This window comes from Canis lupus, chromosome 31 (assembly GCF_048164855.1).
Source record: "Canis lupus baileyi chromosome 31, mCanLup2.hap1, whole genome shotgun sequence".
Classification (NCBI taxonomy): domain Eukaryota; kingdom Metazoa; phylum Chordata; class Mammalia; order Carnivora; family Canidae; genus Canis; species Canis lupus.
The window spans coordinates 4,039,932-4,052,968 of NC_132868.1; positions in this window are offsets into that span (position 1 = coordinate 4,039,932).

A 13,037-nucleotide genomic window follows, 5' to 3' on the forward strand; every position below is an offset into this window, starting at 1 on the left:
TCACCCTCTATGATATTTCCCACTCATTTTCTCTCCTTTTTCTTTCACTATTTTTTATATTCCCCAAATTAATGAGACCATATAATGTTTATCCTTCTCCGATTGACTTATTTCACTCAGCATAATACCTTCCAGTTCCATCCATGTCGAAGCAAATGGTGGTATTTGTCGTTTCTGATGACTGAATATTATTCCATTGTATACATAGACCACATACATATACCTAGTCTAATGTGATCAAGTTGCATTGGAAAAAGCAAAATAGTTGGTAGCTGCAGTAATCAATTTATTTATAAATGTATGAGGTCAATTGGGCAAAAAAATAAGACTTATGATTTTAGGACAATATTCAAATATACCACATTAGTGTTGTGACAAAATCTAGGTTATTTTATGTGGAAAGGATTGGAAAGAAGTTCTAGGAAAGTATTTGAGGATTTTTTAAAGAAAGCTTAAGGTAGAAGTCTACATTATTGTCAATTGCTTATTCTCTTATTTCATCAACCTAAATATCTTTTCTTTCTCTTTACATGTTATTCTGAAAAATGTACCCATATTTATCTTTTATATGAGTTGAATTTAAAGAGAAATATATTTTAGACGGAAGGTTTTGGATGATGTTCAAAAATAACATTTTTGCGAAGTTGCTTTGACAAATAATTAAAATTGAAATGTGTATTTAAGTTTCAGATGGGCTATTGCTACCTAGCAGATTTTTTAAGCCAATAAAGCACAAATAAATTGTACAGATAACAGATCTAAAAGTTCATAACTTTTTAAATCTAGCAGCCTGTTGCAGATACAAGAAAAAGCAATTGACATATTTTTGAACAATGGTAAATTTTTCAGAACATGAGATTTTCCATTTTTTTCAAACTAAAATTCCACTTTTAAAGTTGAAAAAAGATATCAACAAGGTATTTCCTGAGAGTTTGAGTAAATGAATTAAATCTCAAATCCAAATGATCCACGAGCCATGTTTATATAACTCCCAAATAATGCTATATTCCCAAATCAACTTTTAGGTCAAATTACCCTTATCAAGGAAGATTACCCCCTTCTCCATTGCTGGGGAAATGGGGAGTTGTTGTTCAAGGAATATAAAGTTTATGTTATGGAAGACAAGTAACTTCTAAAAATACCTGCGGTACAACATTGTGCTTTTGGTAACAACACAGAACGTTATACTTAAAAATTTGTTGAAGGTAGATCTCATGTTTGTCTTACCACATTACAATATATATATTGTACACACATTAAAATATATATATATTTTTTAAATCAAGGCTACAGAAAAAAAAATTTTCTGTAAATCAACCAAAGCATTAGGGATTGCACTCCAGAAAACACAAAATTGACTGAAATCAAACGTGAGTTCTGAATTGTAAGCAGGGAGTACAGGATTATAAGGGCAAATCCAAAGAATTGAATGAATTATGATTGGTGCTAGTAAAGTTTAAACTAATTACCTAATACGCCATTCACCAGAGAAACTATTTTAAACATATAAGAACATACAAAATTCTATATCCATGAGTCCCTCTTGAGAAATCCACCAGATAAGGAGCTTCATCCAACCATGATGTAACAAAGAAACTTCGGCAAAAGGCCTAATAGGACCAATTTAATTTATATGTATATAAGATTTTTTTTAAGACTTTATTTATTTATTCATGAGAGAGACAGAAACAGAGAGAGAAACAAGCTCCATGCAGAGAGCCCACTGTGGGACTCGATCCTGGGACAGCAGGATCACACCCTGGGCGGAAGGCAGAGGCTCAGCCGCTGAGCCATCCAGGCATTCCTATATGCATTTAAGATTAAAACAAAGTGGTATAAGGGTGGGAAATGAATATACCACAGTAGCATGTTGTGATAATAGAGTAGTAATAACAGAATAAAAAATGAGAGCAGAAGTAAGGAAGAAAGAGGCAATAAAAATAAGGTAATTGATTGTTGTACAAGAAATAGTGTTAAAGAATGTCATTGAATGCTGCTAACCCAGGTAGTAAAACAGTAAAAAGCAAATAATTCACATCTCAGAGAGACAGAAACATAACAAATATAACATAAGACATATCTACTGACACTACCTCCTTCTGGGTTCGTGGACCCAAATCCAAGGAGGAAGGAGATCCCCTCACACACAACACCAATTCTTGGACATCAGTGGGGTGTCTGAGAAGTAAACCCAATTCTGATGCTATCTGTCCAGAGACAGCGTCAGATCCCACAGGTTAAGGGTTCAGCCTTACAAGACTGTTCCCCTGCCCACCCCACCCTAGCTTCAGGCACCAGTCACTAGCCCTGGCTGTTACCTGTGATTCTGACCTACTGGCTACAACCTGGAGGTTCCAACGGCCTCTTCCTTAAAGTTCTTGTAATTTGATAGAGTGGCTCACAGAACTCAGGGAAACATTTACTTACATTTACCAGTTTATCAAGAAATATGATAGAGAATATGAATCAAAAGCCAGATGAAGAGATACATAGGGTGAGGTATGGGGAAAGGGCAAGGAGCTTTCATGCTCTTACCAGGGTGCCACTCTACGCAAGCTCCAAGGTTCGCCAACCCTGAAGCTCTCCAAACCCAGGCTTTTGGGGTTTTTATAAAGGCTTCAGTGAATAGTCATGATTACCTTAATCATTGACCATTGGTTGATTCAATCCCCAGTCCTTCTCCCCTCCAAGAAATCATGGGCTGAAAGTTCCAAGCCTCTAATCACATGGTTGGTCCTCCTGGCAATCAGCCCTGCCCTTGGGTGGGGTCAAACAGTCAACTTCATTAGCAACAAGACACCCATATCACTTTTATGGCTATGAAGCCTCTTCAGAAACTATGAATGAAGACCAAATATATCTGAGAAATATGTTTTGGTCATAAGAATGACCAAACATATATTTCTTATATATCATTATATCACAAAATATAAAGTATAATGACACATTTGAGATCTTATATATGCATCATATAAATAAATATAAAGGGGATTAATTCATCTATTAAAAGAAAAAATTTTCAATTTTGCTTACAAAGGAAGACTTAACTATGCATGCTGTATGCGAGAAACACACCTAAAACAAAATAGTTCAGAACGGAGTACAAAAAGTCATTATCTAACTCAACGGGAAATAGTTGAGGCATTTCCACTAAGATCAAAAACAAGGCAAGAGTTCCTGTTATGACTACTACTGCCCGACATTTGCTGAAGATATTAACCATCACAGACAAGAGAAATCCATTAGAAGCACAAGAATCAACAGTGGAAAAATAAAACTACTTCTATTTACTGTTTTATAGTTAAAACTCAAGAGAAGACAACTCTAGAGAAAAAAAGAAAACTAAATAGAAGGAAAAGAATTTAATAAGGTATCAGTTTATAAAAATTAATATATAGAAATCGCCAGAAATCATACATACAAACAATAACTGGTTAGGAGATTAAAGGTCAAGTTAACCCCATTTACAAAACAAAAAGGTAATATCAAAGTTAAGAAGAAATGTGCAATACATAAACAAGGAAAACTTTGTCACATATGAATAAAGATAAAAATTGACTTTAGAAGTCCATGGGTAGTTCTTGGATTGGATGTTTCAACATAATGACTTTAGTATTTCCTAAATTTCACATAGTTCTGATAAATATACTGCCATTTGACAAATGCTGAAGTAAAATTTCTTGCAGACAACAACAATGGATCCTAACATTAGCAAGTTAAAGTATTTTGAGAGTTGGGATATTTACATAGTTTCAAAGTATTGCCGCATAGATCTCTACTTATTAGAAAGAAAAAACTACTTTATTACAGTGGTTAAACTTGACAGACACCACCATCCATTAATAGATAATCAATAATAAGACAGTGACATCATGTTCTTCCTAGTATCATACCTTGAGAAGGTTACACTTTGTAGCATTCATGCCAAAAACGCATCATCTGAATTTATTTATAAGAAAATATCGGACAAATAGGAATGTAGAGACATCCTATGATTAACCAAGTCTCTACAAACATGTCAAGATTGTGAAAGATAAAGAAACTAAAGAATAGTTGACATTGAGACACAGTAAGGAGACAGGACAAGTAAATGTAAGACAAGATCCTTGATAAGAATCTGGACCAGTGAATGGATACAAATGTATCAATGGTCAAAACTCAAAGTCTAGAGAGGAGTTAGAAGCATTTTATCGATATTAGCTTCCTAGTTTTATTAATTAATTGTACTACGGATAGGTAAGATTTTTAACATTTGGAAAAAACTAAGTGAAAGTTATAAGGAAATCCTTTGTAACTTTTCCGTGTGAAATTATTACAAAACAAAGAAGTTTGAAAATGGCCTTAATTTCAAAAAAAGTATAATGAGGCTATAACAACTACATGTGGAACCAGGTAAGAGTAAGAACAATGAGATGGAAATAAACTCAGACACAAATAGAAATGGAGTATATGAGGGAAATGCTATTCAAATCAGTGGGCAAATGACTATTTCGTGGTGTCTGGGAAATGCACTAGCTGTTTAGAAAGGACGAAAACAGATTGGTTACTACAGGATTTAGACTTACACAATTAATTATAATTACAAAACATATTTGTCAACGTGAGGTGGAGAAAGCCTTTCAGACAGGACAGAAAATTAAAAATAAAAACAGGAAATTCGGCAAACTAGAAGAAATGAGAGACTCCAGGAAAAAGAGCTAGCAGTGCAATAGAAGGTAAATACAAGACTACAGGCTACGAACAAGTGGCTCGTGGAAGAATGAAGTGGCAAATCAATATATGAAATGATGTCCAAATTCACTCACAGTTAAATAAATGCAAATTAAACTAACACCGAGACGCTGGATTTAGGAATCAAAGTGGCCAAGATTGAAACAGATCATAAATCCAAGCCTGTTTAAGGTGCTGGGAAACAGGATCTCCCTTATGGGGCTGAGTAATTTGTCAATGGGGCGACCATTTAGGGGGACAATTTAGCATTATCTAGCAGAATTACAAAGGCACATCCTAGCTCTTTCAACAATTTCCTTGCTAGAAACTACCTGTCGACTCTCAACAGGACCCTAAGGATGTTTACTTCCTGAGAGCTGAAATTTCCTGAGCAAAGGGATCTGTGTATTCCCTGCCAAGGTCCTGGAGGAGCCTGGCACACATTTTTTTTTTGTTCAATCAATGAATCAGTCAATTGTAGCGTTGCTTGCATAGGAAAAGCTAAAAACAAATGTTGAATAAATAATCTATGATACTTCATATAACATCATACAAAGCCTTTGTTTTAGACTGTAAGGAGAGTGATTTCTGTAGGACTAATCTTCTAGATCTTCAAGTTAAAGGCAGAGCAGCATATTAACTATTTATTGTAAAAGCTTTACTCAATAGAGCGCCATCAGTAACATTTTTTTTTTTTTCATTTTATTGTTCCTTCAACCTCTAATGTGGGCTGTCTTCCCCCATCTTGGGTGAAAAACTCAAACAGATCTCCTTAACTTCTCCAGTCACGAACCGATGATGAAAAGGCCACGGGGGATCCCTGGGTGGCGCAGCGGTTTAGCACCTGCCTTAGGCCCAGGATGTGATCCTGGAGACTCGGGATCAAATCCCACGTAGAGCTCCCTGCATGGAGCCTGCTTCTCCCTCTGCCTGTGTCCCTGCCTCTCTCTCTCTGTGTGACTATCATAAATAAATAAAAATTTTAAAAAAATTAAAAAAAAAAAAAAGAAAGAAAAGCCTCGGGTGTCACACTGTTGTTTCTGAATTAAAATCCCCCGCTCCAAAGTCCTACTGAGCTAATTCCATTTTCCATTTGCAACTTCCTCTCTCTTCTGTCTGGAAGTGTTGGGATCTTTGCAGCAGAGGGGGAAGAGCAGTACCCTTCCCCTCCACAAAGCCCCAGAGCCCGCTTCTTTTCATCCCGACCCCACCCCCCCACCCTCCCAACCCGGGGCTCCTGCACCTTCCTTGCACGGAGCTACCAGAAGAGAGGGAGGAAAGGCAAGGGGCCGAGCGGATGCAAGGCTGTGCCCGAACTTGGCAGGCCCTCCGGCTTGCTACTCTCTCTTACCTTCTTGGAGGCTCTTTGGGGCTCCCTGGACGTGGTCAGGACCAGTGCGCATGCAGAACCCCCTCGGGTGCTCCTCCCCCAGGGAGCAGATGTGCCCCTGGGAAAGCGCTTCTCCTGAAACATCTCCCCCGCTTCAGCTCCACCTGGGTGTCCAAGAGTCCTTTATTTACTCCTGTTTGTCAAAGAGACTAATGAGAGGCCTCATTGAATTAAATCTTCATATCAAGATAAAGTGCAAGAGTGAAGAAGTTTATTTGGGGCATTTCAAACCACCTGACATTAAAAGTGACATAGGACTTACTGTGTACTGCTGAAATACAGGAAGTCTCACTTAAGTTCCTTTGAAGCTATTTTTCTTATTTCAGGCTCAGGCAGGTTAAAACAGTTGTTAAATATAACGTGTTTAGATCGTGTTGGCATTTGGAGCAAAAATCCATGTGAATTTTTTTTTAAAAAACTGGAGAAATGCTGTACTTTAGCTGTCCACCTATATTCTAAAATACAGGTTTATACTTTTTAAATTAATAATAAGCACCATGCTTTATATAGCTTTTATATTTTTATACATGGTATTCTGATAAGGGTTTTATAAAAATAAACACAAGCACATTTTATAATGCCAAACATTGAAATTTGGCATCCTGTCTAGTGGATATAGCTACAGACAGAAGTGTAGGATGGTATATGTTTAAAAAAAAAACTATTTCAGCAGTACTGCAATAACAAACAAAAAAATATGTCTGAAACTCTTTCTTCTTCTGGACAAGAATGTCTTCTGGACATCCCTGCCTTGACTTAACTCTGATAGATTGTATGTGTTCACCTGCAGACAAGTGTGTAAGACTAAGTAGAGATTTAAAATTTACTTACACTGAAAATTTCATTTTATTTCTAGAACATTCTTAACAACTAAGGGACAGATTCAGTTAATAAAAGAACTTATTGAATTTATCAGCATAAAAATACATGTACCTAAAGTATTTAGCATAAGAATCAAAATATAAAACAAAATTAAATAATTTATGGATATTTTTTAAAACTTTTACAATTTTTCTCTGAAAATTCCAAAATTCATTCAATGAATATCTCTTACTTTATTCTAAGGATAGCATGTTCCGATATTTATTTGATAGCTGATGTATAAGGAATAATGACATGGGCATAAGACCAATCCCCATACACCTTAAAAATATATATATTACTAGGTAAAACCAGAAAAATCATTGCAAGGTATTTTCCTCATATTATGTTGCTACTTATCTAAAACTAACTTTTAATTTTTTTAAGTAATTTCTACACTCAATGTGGGGCTCAAATTTACAACCCCAAGACCAAGAGTCACAGGCTTTATGGACCCAGCTGGGAGCCCCTAAAACTAACTTTTTATCTTAATAGGCTCTAGTGCTTTAATATAAAATATGCTTCCTACATAAATGTAATATAGAACTCCTATTTCTAGCAATGTGTCTGTCAGGTGACATATCCAGAAAATCCTTTCCAGAAAAATCCTGTCCTGAAATGCTGGCTGATATGTTCAGGCATTATTTTAACTGTAGAGCGAAGGAAGTAGAAGAAACTAAAACTATCATGTACCACAAATGTGTGGGCATTAGAAACAAGAAGTGGGAACGCGAGAGTGATGTGACTCCAGACACTCTGTGACTTCATAATTAAAAGACTGGAGCCCAGGTGCCTCCAAAGGTAGGTGACATATCTTTGGGCAAGAAAATGAGGGCTTGGAATTGGAACCTCACAAAAATTGGTCTCTTGAGGAACTGTACCTTCAGTGAAAGGATGGGTAATAGGAAGAAAAAGAAGTCAACCTTCCAAAAACTGAGATGAGATTTTTTTTTTACCTCTACGTAGAAAAATGAAATAGAATATTCTTTGAGATTTTCTTGTCATGTGGAATCTCTCACATCAATCTCAAAACCTGATGTGGGTTTTGGTCTCCTTTGTGCCTGGAGAGCCAAACAGGCCTCTTGGAGGAACTCGGGTGTGGCCATAAGGGATTCCCATAGATGAAACTCCACTGAAAGTAAGATCGTAACAACAACAACAACAACAAAATTAAACACAAAATGAAATAAGCCATTAAGGAGGATCAGTAAAAACAATAAAGAACAGAATCAGAACTTCAGATGAAGTTTTCAGATATTAAATGTAGAGTGAAGACAGAAAATGTGTTCTTTTTAAAAATTTTTTTAAAGATCTTATTTTTTATGCATGAAAGACATAGAGAGGCAGAGACACAGGCAGAGGGAGAAGCAGGCTCTCTAAATGGAGCCTCATATGGGACTTGATCCCAGGACCCCAGGATCACGCCCTGAGCCAAAGGTACACACTCAACTACTGAGTCACCCAGGCATCCCAGGAAAATGTTTTCAAAAATAAAAGTGAAAAATGTTTTTAAAAATACTATCTTACTGTAGTTGTGAAAAATTGAGTAAATGTTTGCTAAGACACATAAGTCATTGCAGCATCTACTCTAGGGTGAAAGTCCAAAGTCTCATCTGAATAACATCAGAATCAGGGGCTCCTGCCTGGCTGTTGATAGAGTTTGCAGCTCTTGATCTCGGGGTTGTGAGTGTGAGTCCCATGTTGATCATGGAGGTTTATTTAAAAAATAAATATCATCTAAATCAGGTATGGTGAGACCCCAAGTGTTACTCATCCCAAGGCAAAATTACTCTCCATTTGTGAACCTATGAAAACAGGCAAGTTATGTGCTTCCAAACACAGACATGGGATAGACATTCCCATTCCAAAACGGAAAAATAGGAAAGAAGGAAGGGTCTATGGGTTCTCAGCAAATCCAGAATCTAGCAAAGCAAACTCCATTCCATCTGAAGGCTCAAGACTAAACCTATTTGGTTCAGTGTCGGTCCTACAGGCCTTCTGGGGTGGCAGCAACTTCCCACAGTTCTATGTAGTCACACAGACCCTTCAGCTCAACGATGTGTCTCCCTCTGTCTCTCAGTGAAGATCTTGCCCCTGAGGCACTGGGTACGGACCTCCTGGTCCCCATATCCCAAAACCAGAGAGGCAGTCCCACCCTTTGAAACCCAGAAGGCACCAGTGCTCTGCACCAGACCTGTGCTGGGAATAGTCTGATTATCTGTAAACTCACTTTGGCATCATTCTTCCATTTTCCCAGGGAACAGTGCATATCACAACCAAGTACATTTGGTCCTGTCTTAGAGAATCCAAGAAGTCCAAGAGCCGGCCTTCATTTTGTCCCATTTGCTCTTTCCCTATAAGTCAAAGGGGGTAGTGTCTCTGCTGGTATAATCTCTATTTCTGGCTTCTACTAAAACAACATAAAAAATAAGGAGGGGTAAGAGTTCAGAAGAAATACAGTTAAAACTTGAAAGTACCTATTATCACCACTTCTATTCAGGACTGTTCTTAAGATGCAAAAAAATGGAATTAGCAGGGAAATGGAATGAAATAAAAAGTGATGAAAATGAAACTGGAGCCACAAATTACTGTTATTTGCAGATGCTTGACTATAAAGCTGTTTACACAGAAAATGCAAGAGTTTCTAAAAATAATTAGTAAGGTAAGGTTGTTGGTTAAAAGATAAATATGCTAAAAGTAATAGTAGATTCATAACCAGGATGACAAATTAGGAAAGTATAATTTCATGTTTTAGAACAAATACAGAAATATTTTTTAAAGATTTATTCTGAGAGAGAGAGAAAGAGAGGGCGCAAGTGGAGAGAAAAGGGAGAGGGAGAGAAGGAATCTGAAGCAGACTCCCCGCTGAGCATGGAGCCAGTTGGGGGTTCAATCTAATGACCCCGAGATAACAATCTGAGTTGAAATCAAGAGTTGGACACTTTACTGACTGAGTTACCTAGGCGCCCCTAAAAATAATTTTTAAATGCCACTTACAACAGCACTAAAACTTAAAATAACTATGCATAAACATAGCAAAAGGTTTGCATGTGTTTTCTGGAGATAAGTCACACATTTTAAAAGTACTAACTTGGGATCCCTGGGTGGCGCAGGAGTTTGGCGCCTGCCTTTGGCCCAGGGCGCGATCCTGGAGACCCGGGATCGAATCCCACATCAGGCTCCCAGTGCATGGAGCCTGCTTCTCCCTCTGCCTATGTCTCTGCCTCTTTCTCTCTCTCTTTCTCTCTCTCTCTCTGTGACTATCATAAATAAATAAAAATTAAAAAAAAAAAAAAGTACTAACTTGAGGGGTGCCTGGGTGGCCCAGTTGATTCATCTTCCAAGTCTTGCTTTCTGCTCAGGTCATGATATTAAGGTCTTGGAATCAAGCCCTGCACTGGACACTGCCCTCAGTGGGGAGCCTGCTTGAGGATTGTCTCTCCCTCTCCCTCTCCCTCTGCCCCTACCCACCCTCCGCTCCTGTGCACGTACTCTCTCTCTCTCTCTCTAAATGAATAAATAAAACTTTCAAAAAATTAAAATGCTAATTTGAAAGGTTGCCATATGCACAGATTGGAATACTAACATTTGTTAAGATATCAGTCAGGCACAAATCAATTCATAATTATAGATAAGCTTCTGAAAAAAATAGAAGGGTATGGATAGTATTTTTATGGCCTTTAGATAGGAAATATTTTTTTTTTTAAAGAAGACACAGGCAGGGATCCCTGGGTGGCGCAGCGGTTTGGCACCTGCCTTTGGCCCAGGGCGCGATCCTGGAGACCTGGGATCGAATCCCACGTCGGGCTCCTGGTGCATGGAGCCTGCTTCTCCCTCTGCCTGTGTCTCTGCCTCTCTCTCTCTATCTGTGTGTGACTATCATAAATAAATAAAAATTTAAAAAAAAAAAGAAGACACAGGCAAAACATGAACAATAACAAGAAAATTTAAAACATCTTTGCCTAAAAAGATAATTTTTTAAAATGTAAAAATGTACACTGCATGCAAACAGACCAGGTTTGGCCACCATCTCCTGACAAAATCCAAAGGCAGAGAAATGAGTGGTGGTGCAAAAAGAAAGGAATTTGTCTCAGCGAGACCAAGACCAACATACAACATCAGGAAGACTGTCCAAGTGAGGAAAATACGTGCAGGTTTATATAAGGTAGACGTGAGCAAAGCTGGGTGGGTGCGTGCAGGAAGGCAGAGAAGGTTAAATGGATCAGTCTTGGAGTCACTCACCGGTGAGTCTTGCTGGCTGGGGGCCGGCCTTGTGTGAGGGATGGTGCTGGCTCTGGACGGTGCTCCTCGTGGTCTGAGGGATAGTTTCTGTTGCCATCAGGGGATCCTTTGCCCTCCGGGTCTTCCACCTGAGCGGAGACACCAGCGGGACAGGAGAACCCAACTGGGAAGTCCAAGGTCAAAATGGAGGCAGTCCAAGTCCTCTTTCAAAAAGGGAACTTTCAGACTAAGATATTTTTAATGTAATTTCAAGTAATTCAAATGACCTCAACATGTAATTTATTTCTCAAAATAATGAAGAACTCCTAAAAATAGAATAATAATCAATCCAATAGGAAAAAAAACAATAGACAAAATATGTCATCAGTCAATTCACAGAGAGGAAATCCAAACAACTGATAAACATTTGAAAAGTTGTGCCAGGCCTCAGTAACCAAAGACCAGCAAGTTCAAACTAGAGAAACTTATAACTTAATCATAAAGAGATTGGCAAAGATCTAGTCCAAAGATACCATGTGTTAGTGAGGATGTAAGCAATCAGATCTCCGTGTGAACTGTTGGGAGTATTAATTGGTACATGATCTTTGACAACCAATTGGACAACATCTAGAAATTTCAAGATGTTTATACACAATAACCTCAGAAATTCTGGAGAGTGGTATGTCCTAAAGGATCTCTCAGTCACGTGAACAAGTGACGTGTATACAAATGTTCATAACAGCTTTGCTTGTCTTTGGAAAATCTCAGAAACAGTATCAGTCCTCATCAGCAGGTGAATAGGCAATAAAATGTGATATATTCTTGCAAAATAATAGCATACAACGAAAGTTAATATATTCCAGCCACATGGAGTCACATTAATAAATACAATTTGAGAGAAAAAAGGTAGAATACAGAAAAATTTTTATAAGGCTTTAAAATGTGCAAAAAGTAAATGTATATATGAAAAATTTAACACCAGATATTGGTTACCTTTAAGAAGAGAAAACAGCTTTCAACTGTCCCTTAATGTTTAATTCTCAAGTTGAACCTGATGTATTTCAAACTACAATGTAACATAAGATAATACAACCCATAAAAATTAAAATTTAACAGATGATTCCACTTTCGTCTAAATATGTGGAATACAAGAAAGAATTCAAAGTTATTTGAAATAGATAACCTTGAGTTGTAACTTTATCTTCAGATAGAAAAATGTGGCAAAATAGCCACAATTTTAATTACTATTATTATTATTATTTTCTTCCAACATGTCTGAAATCAGGCTTTTCACTAGCTTCCTGGAAAGTAAATAAAATGCCCCATGATTTTGATATTTACAAAATGAAAATAATACATTCCTGGAAACCAATAAATGATTACAAATTAGAGCCATTTTTGTATACAAAATAATATAATTGGGTATAATTTTTGTAAAATTAAATTAATATCTATGAATTATGTAAATACTTATTATTTGAAGGCTAAATTTGTTTTTTTTTAAGATTTTATTTATTTATTCATGAGAGACACAGAGAGAGAGGCAGAGATACAGGCAGAGGGAGAAGCAGGCTCCATGCAAGGAGCCTGATGTGGGACTTGATCCCGGGTGCCCAGGATCACACCCTGGGCTGCAAGCGGCGCTAAACCGCTGCACCACCGGGGCTGCCCTGAAGGCTAAATTTGAAGTTTAAAGTAAGATGTGAGAGAAAAACCTGGAAGATATTAATTAAATGACATAATAATTTGGCTGAAAGTCCGTTTATGGTTTTCAGCCAAACATGGTGAGTAGAAAGCTGTTGCTTTAAAATCAATAAAACACCAATAAAATGATGAGATATATTCCTAATTAGCA